This window comes from Haliaeetus albicilla, chromosome 13 (assembly GCF_947461875.1).
Source record: "Haliaeetus albicilla chromosome 13, bHalAlb1.1, whole genome shotgun sequence".
NCBI classification, from domain to species: Eukaryota; Metazoa; Chordata; class Aves; order Accipitriformes; family Accipitridae; genus Haliaeetus; species Haliaeetus albicilla.
The window spans coordinates 29,949,675-29,965,027 of NC_091495.1; the positions used below are offsets into that span (position 1 = coordinate 29,949,675).

A 15,353-nucleotide genomic window follows, 5' to 3' on the forward strand; every position below is an offset into this window, starting at 1 on the left:
AAAGCTTTCAAACCTCAGTTAACTAGTTGGAGCTGAAGTTTTTCCAAAGTCCCAGGTTTTTGGGGGATGAATTCATCAACTTTTAAGGAGCAAGAAGTTAAAGTGATAATTTTAGGGCTAAACTTCCAATACTTCCAACACAGCTGTTTGAGAAGGGAGGACATAGTTCCCTCTGACATTCCTAGCACTGCTTAGGGTCAGGTCAACCATTCAGTCTAGCAGTCAAAAAAATTTTTTTTTTCTAGTTCTGACAGTGATTATATGACTTTGAAACTAAGTTCCTCATGATATCAGTTTCAAAGGTATTAAGGCTGGTTTTCACCCTGACCTATTGACTATTGTATATGAAAAGTGCTTAGAAGTCCAGATCGTGAAGACCAAAGATGGCTCAAGTTGAACATCAAACTACAGACTCACGTAAACTTTGTTTTAAGGTCTTGGCTTTTAACTACTTTGTGCCTCAGTTGATCTATCCGAGTAGAAAAAAAAAAAGCATTTATTTAATTGGCAAGGCTATTTTGAACTATAGCTAATTATTTACAAGTGTACTGAGTCTATGTAATTAATTTTTCTTTTCCTAAACTCTCACAGAATTGCTAATCCATCTTTCACTTTTTAGTATCTATACACACTGCAAAGTACCCTTTCCAAGCAAACAAAAAGTTTCATATGGATTGAAACCCTTATTACAAAACCAGCAGAGTTATAACAAGCACCATCATAGAAGTCATAGATCACCTTTTGCAATGAAGCAAGGCATTACATGGCTAACCTTTTAAAGTAAGGTAATGCTGCAAATATTGTGGCAGGTTTTTTTTTTACAGAACACATTTCCCACCAAGGGCAACTGCCCAGGTCCTTGAATTTCCTGCTCACCTATGCTTGGCAACCTTGCCAGCTTGATAGCTCATGGTGTTGGAGCTCTGCTTTATATCCAGGAGGAAACCTTTTCCTCAGACTGCCACATTTCTGTTACTGCTGCAAGGCAACCCTGCGGGGGTGTCTGGCCACCTCTGTTGGCAGCCGGCAGACAGCCCAAACCTGTTCCCTTGTCACCACTGAGTCACAGAAATAGGGACTTGAGGTGAAACAGGCACATCTTTACCTAAAGGATGAAGGCGTAACTCCAGCACGTTCTGGAACATATCATGGACCTCTAAGCAACGCTCTGCAGGTGCCAGTGCCGAAGCAACGTGAGTCTTTTCGCAGGCAGCAAGGGGCATAAGGGGGACAACCACAGCCACACTCATGCCAGGAGCACCCGGCCTTGCTCCTGTCACCTGGAAAAATTTGACGGGAAAGCATCAGATTTGGGCAGTCTTATACTCAGGTAGGATATGGGTCCAGTTTAAATGGCACTGGAAGTTTGTCAGAGCAGAGAGTTAGTTAAAACTGACTGTGGTTGGGTATGTACCCACATACCTCCCCCCCCCCCCCCCCCCATTAATTCTTTGAGTTTAGGTTTAAATTGAGGGGAATAAATGTACTCAGCATGTTTGAAAACTTGAAGACGTATTACTCACCTAGCAATTTATTTTGAAGCCTGAACTTACACATTAAATTTTTAAAAAATGCCAGACCATCTCCAGAAACTGCAGATTTGATATTAAAGCCCCTCATTGCACCCACTGCCTTAGTTCAAGGACTTCGTGAAACAAACTTTGGTACGAGTCCATAATTCTTTAAAAAAACTGGTTAAGTCTAAACCAGCTTGTTCCTATGCAATGAAAGAAGATGCCATTCCTCAGTAAAACCTATTCCTCTGCCAAACTTTACCTTTCACTTTTCCAATTTGGCAGTAGATCTGTACAAAACAGATCACTAGTTTGATCCTTGCCAGGGACCAATACATTGTGCGTTCATTGTCCTGGTTTCGGCTGGGATGTAGTTAGCTGTCTTCCTGGTAGCTGGTACAGTGCTGTGTTTTGAGTTCAGTATGAGAAGAATGTTGATAACACTGATGTTTTCAGTTGTTGCTCAGTAGTGTTTAGACTAGAGTCAAGGATTTTTCAGCTTCTCATGCCCAGCCAGGGCACAAGAAGTTGGCACAGGACACAACCAGGGCACCTGACCCAAACTGGCCAACAGTGTATTCCATACCATGGGACGTCCCATCTAGTTTAGGAACTGGGAAGGGGGGGCAGGGAATCGCCGCTCGGGGACTGGCTGGGTGTCGGTCGGCGGGTGGTGAGCAATTGCCCTGCGCATCATTTGTACATTCCAATCCTTTTATTACTACTGTTGTCATTTTATTAGTGTTATCATTATCATTATTAGTTTCTTCTTTTCTGTTCTATTAAACCGTTCTTGTCTCAACCCAGGAGTTTTACTTCTTTTCCTGATTTTCTCCCCCATCCCACTGGATGGGGGGGAGTGAGTGAGCGGCTGCGTGGTGCTTAGTTGCTGGCTGGGGTTAAACCACGACAGTCCATGCACTTATATAAACACATACACACACTCCAACTTAAACAAATACATTTGTTAAAAGTTAAAAGTACATTGTAATAGGAGCGAAGAGAGGACAGTTTAATATATTGATTATGGGAGTTATTACTACCTATGCCACTGTAATATATATGCGCATTTACAGAGACTGCTGGCAAGGTTGCCACTTTTCTCTCAGACCACATCTTTAACTCCTGCTAATGGCAGTTTATTATCAGGGACAGGCTAATCAAGGTTGGCCTTATCAGTTAGAAGTGAAGACGTGCATGTGACAGTATGTGTATTCATATGCACACATACATATACAACTCTTCTGGAATGTCTTCTGAGTGACTATGGAATATCCATGAAACTAGAACAGAATGGTTATCAATTTTTTTTATGGCTGGCATAATTTTCTTGTACTATTTATATACACCATATTTTGTTTTTTCACAGCCGTTTTTTATAAGACACAAGTGAAATGGGAAATAACTAGGCAAAGAAATCAAGGATTCCAAGCATCTACTAGATGTTGTCATCCAACCACAACTATTCTGTGAGCAACACAATATATACATCAGTGAGTTTCTACTACAGCCTTTATTAGTTTTCTGTGTCTTTAAATGAGAGGAATGAATTCTTTGTAATGTAAGTGCTTTCCCGTAGCACACAGTTAGCCGTCTCCCCTCCTGAGGAGGCAGGCTGCACCGAGATGCCTTACTTGCTCTCTGAAAAATTATTTCAGAGTTTACTCCACCCAGGCACAAGAGGTGCACTGGCTATTGAGAAATAAATGGCTTTTCTCAGCTTGTTACTTTTCAAGCGATTGGTACCTCTCTCAGCACCGGTATCGCATACACCTGACTCAGAGAGAGCAGCACCTGGAACTGCATCTCTCTGCACAAATAGGGAGGCAGCAGCTTTTTGCAGTTTCTGTCCTTTCTGCCTTGAGCACCCCTGCAAGATTAGTAATAATGTAACCTTGAATATGACTTCAGCAACTCTGAGGAAGAAGCAATTTACATCCTCAAATTCCTCCTTCACACTTATGCTTGCAGTTGCCTGAGTTGTCTAATTTTATTGCACTAAACAGAACCTGCAATTCCCAAATACCTATTACTTTGAAAAAACTCAGGAATTAGGCTGGGGTAGATTTCCCACTATCTTCTTTCATGGCTACTAATTCAGCTAATAAGGATTTTCTAGGTGGTAGTGGAGGTCCCGTATACAAAGGCTAGAAGCTTGCTGTTCCTTTTACAGAGTGCCAAATGCTAAGGATGTTTGCTGGAAACAAACAAAAAATGAAGCAACAGCAGAAGTGCTGAGGGTTGCCTGCCCCCGATTCGCTTGGTCTGCTGCCAGTTTCTTGTTTACTTTTTCCTCTGCCTCTGTATCTCCATCTGAGATCCCCAAGGGCTCTTCAACAGAATCCCTGAAGCTTCTCAGATCTTTTGCAACCACACGGGTTTGCACACAGGATTCCCCGGCATGAAAAGGAACCAGCCATATGTAGCAAGTTTGGCTGGACTTCTCCTGCAAACAGTTCCCTTGTACAGACGTAATTGTCTAGACTACAGTGTACAGGTAAGTGCAATGGTTGTTTAAGAGTAAAAATGTTTATTGATATTCTACGAAATTCTAAGAAAAAGCTTGATCAGTATATACTTTATATTTCTATCACAGTAGCATATATGACTCAACTTTGCTTGCAAATTCTAATTGTCACAAACAATGCCAATTAAGCAACCAGAAACCAGACGCAAGTGAAACGTGAACTCTCCCTTCCTGCAGGAACTTCTGACATTCTAGTATTTAATTTTCGCCCACCCTTAAGATTGGACTGCAATGACTTACAGCACTTTGCATCTATATAAGACAGTATTAAGCCATGCACTATCTCTACAAGTTCCATTTTTAATTTCTGGCTAGGCTAGGGCTATCTCACTATTCAGAGGCAAGAAACTTCCAAGACAGACTGAGTCCAGGTAAAAATAAAATTCACTCACTGCCTATTAAGTAAAATCAGCCTGAAAAATTCATATTGATTTTTGCCAAGAGAATACTACTACAGAAAGTTTTCATGCAAATACTTTACTTCTTGGAAAGTATGTATTTTCAGAAAAAAATTATCTGCACCTAAATTCCCAACCAGCCAGAATACAGTTCAGATATTAAATATTTGAATTAGAAAGCTCCTAAATCCAAACAGGTAATTTTGCATATTTTAGATATAAACCACACACACTTATAATACATGTATCAAATCTGTTTTTGACAGATACTTGGAACTGAATTCCATAGCAAAACATGGTTCACTAGAAATATTAAGGTTCTTTTGTCCCATTTGTTAGTGAATCAGAATCCTCAAAGACAGACAGTAAGTGAATTGTGGGCAAAAGCTAAAATAATGGAGAGAAAATGGATACTGAATCATTGCCAACGGACACTGCATTGGCTGCCCTCCTTTACATATTTGTGTAGGACCAATGGATAGTCCCTGTGCACTACCGAACTGCTTCACAGTAGCGTCTTTTGAAAACTCACTCACTAGTGCTGATCAGAAAAAATTACTACGCAAGTACCTGTGCAATTGCCTATGCAAAAAAACTATCTATGCAATTGATTTTGACTTCACTAATGGAGTATCACTTGCAAATCTGAGACTAAGAGTCCAGAATCAGAGTATATATAAAAAGAAAATTAGTGGAATAAAGTAGAAAAGAATTATAAAAATCCTTCTGAGAGAGTTATTTTTACAATATGCTATACTTCACGGTCATGTTCATTTGAAATATTAACTGTCCAGATTAACTGGGTAGTTCATAATATTAACCCTGATTTTTGGAGAAGTTACAAAAATAAATTGCTTTGGAGAGACATCTTCATCTTTTGATGTCTTTCCTTTAATCCTGAATTAATCTTATTTTAGTAGTTGTTTAACAGGCGAACTGAAAACTTCACAAGCAGGAATACATTTCAGGCTTAAAGTTTCATAATTGATTCTACAGCAGTTGACATCCTTAACACTTTAAGTCTACTTGGCAGCTCTATGCCTACACTAATTCAGCAGTGGTAATGTTATATATTGCAGTAAAGGGAGAAAGCTCTTTCAAGGTTCTGAACTGAAGTTTTGCCATCTGAACAAAAGAAAAAAAATTACATGATTTTAAGATTTTTTTTTTTCATCCATACAAATATGTTTTTATCCTTTAGTTATAAATGAATTTCAGTTTTCCTTAGATAACTTCATGGCCCAGAGCCTTAAGTGCATTTCTGTGATAACTTCATATTGAGAAGACTGAAGGCTGAAAGATATGTCAGTTGTACCACAGTGTAATAGAGTTTTGTTCCAGCCAACTTGATCTGTACAAGATACTTACAAACTAACTAAAGATGAAAGAAGAAAAATAGAAAAGTATGTGGAACTGGAGTCCTTGAGTTATGGGAAGAGAGTGAGGAAACATGTTGTTTAAGCAAAATGACAAGTACAGGAGAAACTTAAAATGCTGAAGAGCACCAAGTAACTTTGGAAATCATATCAGAATCAGTGAGACATTATTATTCTCACAGGTTGTGTCTATATCTTTGATGAAATTATTCCCAGCAATGAAGAACAAGTGTCTCAGGAATAATGCACAGGCTGCCAGTGGGGGGAAAAAACCAATCACAATGTAGCTCTAAGAAAGGCAGGATTATATATAGTGTTATAAGGAGGGTACACAATTTTATATGAGCAGGAGGGAAGATTTCCTGGCACCATGAACTATCAGCCTTTAGCATATGTCTGAAGCTCTGAAGGAAGTTCTTAAAATGCTAAACTGGCAAACAAACTAAAAAGACTAAACTGGCAAAGTGAGAAGAAAAGCACTGTAAGGAGGTGGGCTAGAGGGTCCAACGAGTTTTAGCTCTCTATAGTTTTTACAAATCTACAAAAATGTATAGTTTTTTAATGAAAATATATAGTTTTTTAATTTAATCTGAGAGAAGAGTTTATTTGGCACCTAAATGTTTCACAATGGAAGAAACCAGTACTAGAGAAATGAAAGACACTTGCTCTCTGCTATTATAGACTCTGAGAACATATTTACCTTTCCAGATCAAATGTTACATGCATCAGAAACAACTGTAACGGAAAAAGCTCACTTCACAACATTCACACTTAAAACTTAATAAAAATGTGATTACAGGTTTTAAAGTTTTCATCTTCTGAAGGTCTCTTATCTACAATAAAAAAGGTTTGCAACATCTTTTGGCACATGAATGACATTTTTTTGTGCCCTTTTGTGCTTGTAGGATCTTGCAGTTTTCAGTTCCCATGAAAATACTTTTCTTCCTTTATTTTTTTGGAGTCAGTTATGGTTTGCTTGCATTCATGCAAAAAGTCCTAATAACAGTAATTTGAGTAATCGTTCCCACCAATGATGACTTACTGCTCATGGACTCCATCCAGCACAAAAATTCCTGTTGCTTTGAAAGCTACAGATGTAGCCTGTGCCATGGGATGACCAGGCTGAAACATGCAGCCCTGCTGAAATAAGAGCTCAACAATGATGATAATGAGAGCTAAAGCACTTCTGTACTGGGAGTAGGGACATTTAGGCACTATTATTTTAGACTATGTCTCCTGATGATGATCACGGTCCCTCAGATTTTTTATTCTGAGTCTGTCCTTTTCTCTCAACTGGGGCTGAACAACAAAATTACTGTGCAAACCTCAGGAAAGCAATCAAAGTAATCAGAAAATATATATATATAACTTTATTTGACTGATGGAAGTGGGATGTTATTGAAAACCTGTCTCTGCCACAGCTTGATAACGAGGAAAGAGTGAGAGGTGAAGAAGTTAGCACAGTAAGACAGAGATACTGTTCATCTCGCTTAGGTGAAGTGAAAGAGCGTGAACAGAAGAGTCACACCACTGCAGGTGGCGGCTCATCGCGCTCCTGCTCTTACGGTCACACGTCGGCTGGCCGGTCGGCGGGAGACTATGGAAGGGTGAAAATTCTGCTTTTGCATCAGCTCAGTCAAATGACAGTCCCATGCCACAGTGGAACACACACGTAAAAGCTGTAATCCCGGGCAGTGCAGCTGACTTGTAATGTCTCCTGTGAATATGGGAAATCCAGATTACATGGATAGGACCCACAACAGAGATGTGATTCCATGTCTGGAAATGAACTGGTGGAACAATCCATTAAGACCAAGTGTTCTTACTCAGAGTTATACTTCAATTAGTCTGTCAAGACAAAGATTTAGCCCACAGACTAATTTTAATAACTAGTTCTTGAGTTTTCTTTTGGAGAACGGTTATTTAAATGACCTTTGCAAATTCAGTGAAGAAAGAAATGCTCCTGTCAAGTAAAGAATAATAAATAAAAGTAACTAAAAGGAAATACTGAAACTCCGGGTGCTATCAGTCCTGTTTCATACAGCTCATCTTTAAAACTAAAGCAAAGCAATACTGAAGACAATTACTAAAATGCACTTGCATTAATAAAACTACTGCATTAGTGAGAACTTTATGAATTATGGTCTTCTGTTGTAAATGACATTTGAATACAGCTATTACGAACTGCAGAAGGTCAATACAAAGTTTTTCTGAGTTCATACTGACTGCAATAAAGAAACCAGTCTACTTACAGGGATTACCTCTAATTGCTCATAGTACACTTGTTTCTAAACATTACAGGGCTAAATTTGGAAATTAAGAAGGAAATATGTTGGGTCCTAAGGTAAAGCCTCTTGTATTTTCTATGTGAAAAATATACATGCTGGAAATAGATAACTGCACTAATGACTCATTTTAAGCAACATAATTTCATCCTTAAAAAACTGCTATGAACAAGAGATTTCCCGTACTAGCGTACCCACAGACAAAATTCTCAGTGTCTGGTAACTTACGTTACCCCTTCACTCCTACCTGCCTTTCCCCCCAGTATTAGAAGTGTGACATTACAGTCTATAATTATATCTTTATTTGTGGTTCTTCACAGTAAAATAATAGATATCATTAACAAAAACATTTATTCCTAGTTTTCACACTGCATTTCTTCTCGGTATATACAAACCAATAATCACAAACATATCTGCAAATCTATTTTTTCCTTTGGAGGCTGTACTGAAGGCTTTACATTTATGACCAAATCCTTACAAAGATTTTCTTCTCCACAGAAAGACATTTTTTTCATCTGTGACAACCTTTGTTGTCAATTTGGTTAAAAACTTTGATCTTAGACATCCTTGACACATTTTCTTTACAAAGTAAAAATGGATTTATTCTACTGAAAATGACATGCTTCTTTTATCCTAGTGTACAAACAAACCGGCAGCCTAATTGGAAATATCCTTTAAAAAGTAAGTTTGAGATACAAAATCCCTGCAGGAATCAATTACAAGAGCATGCTAATCTCAAACAGAAGAAAAATAAAAACTGAAAGACCCTCCTGAAAACAATGATGGCTGTAGAACAGTGGAATTTGCTTGTGGATAATAGTTACAAAAAAATGTTCAATGCTGCTACGTTTCTAATCTCTCTGTTAAAGAAGACTATTTAAAAATATTTTCTATTTAAAGTTTATTTGTGAAACAAAGAAAGAGGAATGTATTTTATTCACTACCAACTATGTAGAGTGTTAAACTGTAGGCAGGTTAGTCTATAGGGTTATGTCCATTTTTTTCAAAGACAGCAAGAGTGAAAAAAAATTGGTAGTGAATTACGTTTAAGACATCACTTGCATTGTTGCATAGTAGCCTAACCTGTAATGGAAAAAATCATGATGAGTAGTCTGACTAGATGACACTTACTTCCAGAGGTTTACCAGGAGATGAAATGTGGTGTGAACTTGATGTGAACATTGGCCTGTATCTAAGGGCAGCTGTGAGTTCAAATGCAATACTTATGATTTGGATCTGCAACATTTCCCAAAGTACAGTCAACCACTTCACTGGATTTTCAGAAAGAAACGCTGGAAACCATTGATGCCTCACATCAGGACTGACTCTCTTCCCCGTGACTCTTCTGCAAACTACAACCAGTTTCAGTGACAAAAAAGGGTAAAATACATATCGTAAAATTGCTGAAACAGATATTAGAAGCCTTTAAGTGGGTGACTCGTCTCAGCAAGGTATTAGAAAAGCAAGAAGAGGCCTTCAGGATACGAAATGTATTAGGAAACAGCTCACAAGCTAAGCTGGAGGGTCTACTTCACAACATCTTACCATCTCATGTGAACATACTGCACGATTTTCATAGCTTTGAACATTCATGAACAAGTGTTTCCCATGCTTTGTCCTGCAGTCCTCTCCACCCAACAAACCATGTAATGTGTGGGAAAGCTAGGCCTGAACATCAGCTAAAAGCATCTGAAGAAAGCTGTCTGCTTTTTCCTCAGGCCTAATTGCCCTCCCTACGCGTAGTCTTTTCTTATAAGCCAAGGCTGGATATTGTGTTTTAGAAGTCCACAACGCCTCAGAATAACACAAATCTATGTATCCCACAGTCAATTGTCCTTCAAGTGGATGTAGCACCTGCACAGATTTCATCACACTGTGCAGAACGAGTGGTAATTTTCCATCTGTGAATAGTGTTGATATAGCAGCAATCAGCCTTGCATCCGGGCCCAGCTCTACATTGTGCCTACCCAAAAGCAATGAAAATTAAAGAAGAGAGATGTTGCTTTAATCAACAGTGCTGCAGAACTTCTGGCCATTTACAGAGTCTCCAGCCAGTCTGAGACATGCATGTTCTGCACTGGTTCATGTTGGCTCAGAGTATGCATATATCTATACATCGCCAATGCCAGAGCACAGGCAGCATAACAGAGGTGCCACTTTTGGGTGTCACTGGCATCTTATCTACAAAAGTTGGAAAATGCACAAGAAGTGAGGAATTACGGGATTCCATGACAGAATTAAATGAAAAATCTAAAATATCAATAGATATATATTTTATCAGTCTTTGGCAGGATTTTCAGGAAGAGATGAAACGTGTGAAACTTAAAGAGAGAGGTTTATGAGTGAAAGCAAACCAAGTGAAATGTTCTAGTCCTAATGAAATAGGATTTATGCGGTCACTAAATATATTCAGTAAACACCCACAATGGACACAATCCTCAGCCTTACTATTGAATTTGTATAGGGCATCTGTATGGGGCACCATAAACCATATTCTTTATAACAGATAAAACTAGCAATTGTTCATTTGTGAGATCCAGATGGATTTGGCTTGGTATGAAGTTCCTTTGTATATGTTTTCCTGAAAGGGATTTGAATTCAAACGCAAAATCTCTTTTCTGGCTATTTTAGTGTATAACTGATGGTAGCACATGTTATTTAGTATGGCCTGCTAGTTTTTCTGGTTGAGGGCTGTACTCAGAACTGGGCTAAAGGCTTTTCATTAGTGTAAGCAAAATGAAGTTATGAGGAGAAAGCTGCTGGGGATGAGGGCCAGACCCAGTTAAATTTTGATGTGTTGTGCAAGATTTTGGGGCAGAGTTCTCTACCTTTCTCTCTTCAAGCTCATTTGATCTCTGTGGGGACCCAGAGATTTTTCCTATGGACTTTAGGCTGTAGTGATGGCACAATCTGGCTGAGACTTGACCGCAAATTTTCCCCTACTTTGCAAATAGGCGACATAAAACCTGAGCACCATATTGGGGACTTACCAGGGACTGCTCCCACAGGCAGCGTGGAGGTGGGTATCCCACCTGCGCAGAAGGTGTATTATGAAGTGGAGGGCATTTGAGAAGATAAGGAGGGAAGACGCTTCTGCATCCATCCACCTTTAAATCTAGATCTGTATATTGAAGAGAAGTCAGGGAGGAAAGCACGGCCAAGGAGACTTGTAGATATGTCTAAATTACCCTAGGCAGCAAGTGAGAGATTAATTCATGACCTGTGGAGAGCAGAGATTGGGGAAGTGAGTGTCTCAGTTTAGGGAAGCCCAGTGCCTGTAGTGGTCATTCAGGACAGTGCTTCTTGCCATGGGCTTTAAGAGGCTGTAAAGCCTACAGCAATAAAGAGCAACAGAGCTCCAGGAGACCTGGAACATCTTTTTTTGGAAAAGTTGAAACTGATAGCAGCCAAATTCTATTCCCTAAGTCTTAATGCAGGTTCTAACATAGCAAAGCTAATTGCAAAATAGTAACTATATAAGGCTACTTTAGCTCAGCTAGGGTATTAAAAATGCTGTACTTGATACACCTAAGATTGTCCTTGCAAAAAATGCATTAGAGAAATCTTGAATAAACAGTGATTTTCCACACTTCAAGGACTTCTCCACTTCTTGAATTTAAAACACAAAAGAAAAACAGAAGTAGATACATAAAATTTCAATTTTAAACTCTCTTCAATTTCAAACTCAATTTCAAAACACAACCTCTTTATGATATGTTTTTAAACTGGAAAACATGCCTATGCAGAGAGGTAGCACAAAATTTATGCAGCAGTTAGGTCCCAATAAGGTCATCAAATTTTAACTTAATTTTCTTCCTAAAGCTGTATTAGTCTTCTCAACAGAACTTTATTTCATCCTAAATGAATACTTTTGTTAAATCTTTACCCAAATATTAATCTAAAAGAGTACCAAGAAAGTACCAAAATAGTATTGGTTTTTACAATAGTAGATTTTACTTTTATAAAGTGCCTTCATCTTAGACAGTATTTAAGCAGCTTATGTATGCCTGCAAAGCATATTGAGTTTCTAAGGTAAAAGTGTCCAGGTAAGAGCACAATATCTGTATTAGGGCTGTTACATATATGAGGTAATACAATACAATTGCAATTTCTTATTTACTATATTTGCCAAAGATATTCAAACTATGTGTAATTATAATCTTGTCAAGTATAAAATACAAACAAACAAACAAAAAACCCCACCAAACCCTGCCCAGCTTTCAAATATTTTATCTTACAGTAATATAGAGTGATTGGAAATTTTAAAAAAAAGAAAAAGAAGAACTGTGATAGCTAAAAATTAGAGTAATCTTTCAGTTTTGTTAGGATCATATATTTCTGTAGTAACTTAAATGAATTATTATTTTTAATTCATTAAAATTACTGCAGAACTATGTCCACAAGTTCTGAATTTTGCTTCATGAAAATGTAGTTATGGTTTCGTCTTAACTGAGAAGACTGGATTGTTTCATATCCAGCCAGGCTTGTCTGGAAAGTCACAGCTTCATTGCATTTGACTGGTCTGACTTTTTCTGTAGGATTTTCTTTATTGATAGAAAACTTTGGCAAAATTTTGCAACAAAGATATTAGAAACACTGGATCACACAGCTAAATTGCTGTATAGTAAATGAAAAAAAGAAGGAACAGTTGTGACTGATAGTGCTGTTATATTAGATGTTCTGACTGTAAACTAAGTTGTAGTCAGAGACCATCCCTTCCTTCCGTGTTTCGGCCATAGCTCCCTAGAGTGACGGGTCACCCTGTGACTGGTGTCTGCAGTAACTCCAGGCACAGTTGTGCCTTCAACGTACAACTGACCTAACACTTCTAGCCAAAGAAAAAAAGCTTCCTGAATCCTCTTGGTGCTTCTCCAAGATGGAATGTTGTTGAACCTGTCATCTCTGCTTGTGTCTGAAGTGCAGAGAAGGCATAGTTACACATTTCTGAGTTCAGGTTTCAGATGTGGAAAGACAAGTCTCCTGAGCTGTGATTAAAGCCGATTAATCAGTTTAACCTCCTGAGAAACACACATTTCACCTCTTGCTGCCCACATCTTCCCTCCCTCTTCTCCTCCCTAGGAGATTCCTGTGCCTCTGCAGAAGCAACAGAACATTAAAAAAAAGCAATCAATTTTCTAACAAACTTTTAAAATGTTTATGTGCTGGCTTCGTTTCCCATTGGTTATAATTATTAACTGCCATTACATTTAGGTCCTGTTCCAAATCAGAAGTAGGAAGCCCAAACTTTACTGTAAGAGCTGTTCTTTCATTACTCTTCATCTGGTTATTAGCAGGAAGTGCTAAATAATCCAGAAGTTCCTTTATTATCATTAAATGTCAAATCTTACATTGCAAACACAAACAGATCTTATAATACATCAGATCCTCTCATACATCACGTAACTTTAGCTGCCATCATCAAAGTAACCAGCTACCTCTTAGCCATGACACAGAGATGTTTTTCGTTAAAAGAAAGCAGCAAGTTGTTTTTAGTATGAAAGAATAATGTCTTCTATATACCTCTAGTAAATACACAATGAACACACTGGTTCCAATGTAAATAGCATATATCAAACAGCAATCCACTCATACTTGTGCTTGATGGCCAAAACCCACCAAAAAGTTTAAAATATTTCATGTTCTCTTTACTACTATCAGTTGAACTGACTGCATGCTTTCAGGGAAATTTAAGAATCGGACTTACAGAACCTCTGGTTAGTTTGCTGCAAAGTGGTCACTGCAGTCTGATAGGCAGCATTTTTTAGTACACTGAAATTGAAATAACATGGGCTGAAATTGTGATTCTGAAAAGAAAGTTGCAATACAAAACTAAATAAAAAAGAACTCATTTCTAAACTGAGATTAAATCACCTTCAAGAAAAGCCTAGAAGCAGCTATTGTAACATTCACATTAATCCTTCGAGTTGCATTTTAAATTTCAGGGTAGTGCGGAGAAAAGCTTGGAAATGTTAAAATAATTTTCAGGAACTGTAAATCTTGTGATTTATTTTCTAATTTATATCAGCGTAAACTTAGAGCAACCTCGCTAGAACATCAGAGTCACTCCAAGCTTACGCTGATGTGAACTAGGGTAAAATATAGTCCCATTAACCTTTCCTTTCCTTGATTTGTCCCTTAAAGAGCAGTAAAGGCTACAGGAAATTAAAGAAATTATCCAGTGGATTATATTTCCATAAGACTCTGCAAACGACTGCAAATGACTCATGTCATTTTCAAAAGAAAAGGAGCTACCATTAATTTTCTGCTCTGACTAGAGACCATGAGAAGATGGTCTAGGAGCTGATGGATAATCATTTTTCTAAGATGATCAGCCCTTGAACTCTCAAGACGAGCATGAATAATCACAACTAAGGATGTATGAGTATACATATAGCTGTGGATATATCCACATATATGGGACTTTGGAAGATGGAGCTAAAAGACTGCTTAGCATGGCCTGGTTTGATGTTCACGTTAAGTGATAAAATGCCTTTTTTCATCTCTCTTACAAATACTGCAACTTGCACCAGCTCTGATTTATTTTGAATAGTTCAAAACATCACTCCCTCCAGTCTAAATTCATTTTCATCAATGTCAAGCCTTATCTGCATCACCAAGTAAAAACTACATTTTACAGTTGCCATGACAAACAAATAATGAGTTTTGTTTCAGTATCAGAATTATTCATCGGTAATTCATTAAGGTACAACTGCTGCCTACAGGTCCTCCCCTCTAATCACATCGTAAACAGTCTCCTGCCTGACATTACGCTAAAGTTTGCTTTCCAGACTCAGAGTCATACTCCTAACTCCTGTGTATTTGATTTTGCTGTTTTCATTTAACTGATTTGCAAGGAAGGACACACGTACAAACCCTACCACCTTCTGCATACACTCTTTTCTTCCTTTCTCTTTCTCTTGCACTCAGTTACATCAAATGTCCTGGGAAGACTGGGAAGAAGCTACTACATGGAGGTGAATATTTTTTATCATATACTTATGTAAACAGTTTCTGAAACATATAGTTTGGAATAATACAGCACTTCTTTTCTAATTTTAATGGGTCATCCAATCACCATTGAATAATATAAGACAGGTATATGAATGCTTTTAGCTGCTCTTCTGACTATAGATAACAACCAAGAATATGGACCTTGGATTGTTAAACTTCCTTTCAGTTCTAAAACTATCCACTCCCAGCTCTGGTGATAAAGGAGGACTGATTGGTATTAACATTTTCCTTTCCTTTTCCAT

At 38.1% G+C, this 15,353-nt stretch overlaps 1 protein-coding gene across 3 annotated transcripts in view; it reads right to left on the minus strand.

Moving 5' to 3' along the window:
- Positions 1-15,353, minus strand: part of CHRM3 (cholinergic receptor muscarinic 3) — a 284,696-nt gene that overhangs the window by 24,803 nt on the left and 244,540 nt on the right. Inside the window, exon 2 of one of the 3 annotated variants that reach the window (XM_069800664.1) lies at positions 13,805-13,869. The exons of the other annotated variants lie outside the window; for them this stretch is intronic. The gene's annotated coding sequence lies outside the window, so the exon portion shown is untranslated. The remainder of the gene's footprint in view (positions 1-13,804; positions 13,870-15,353) is intronic. 3 annotated transcript variants of the gene reach the window in all.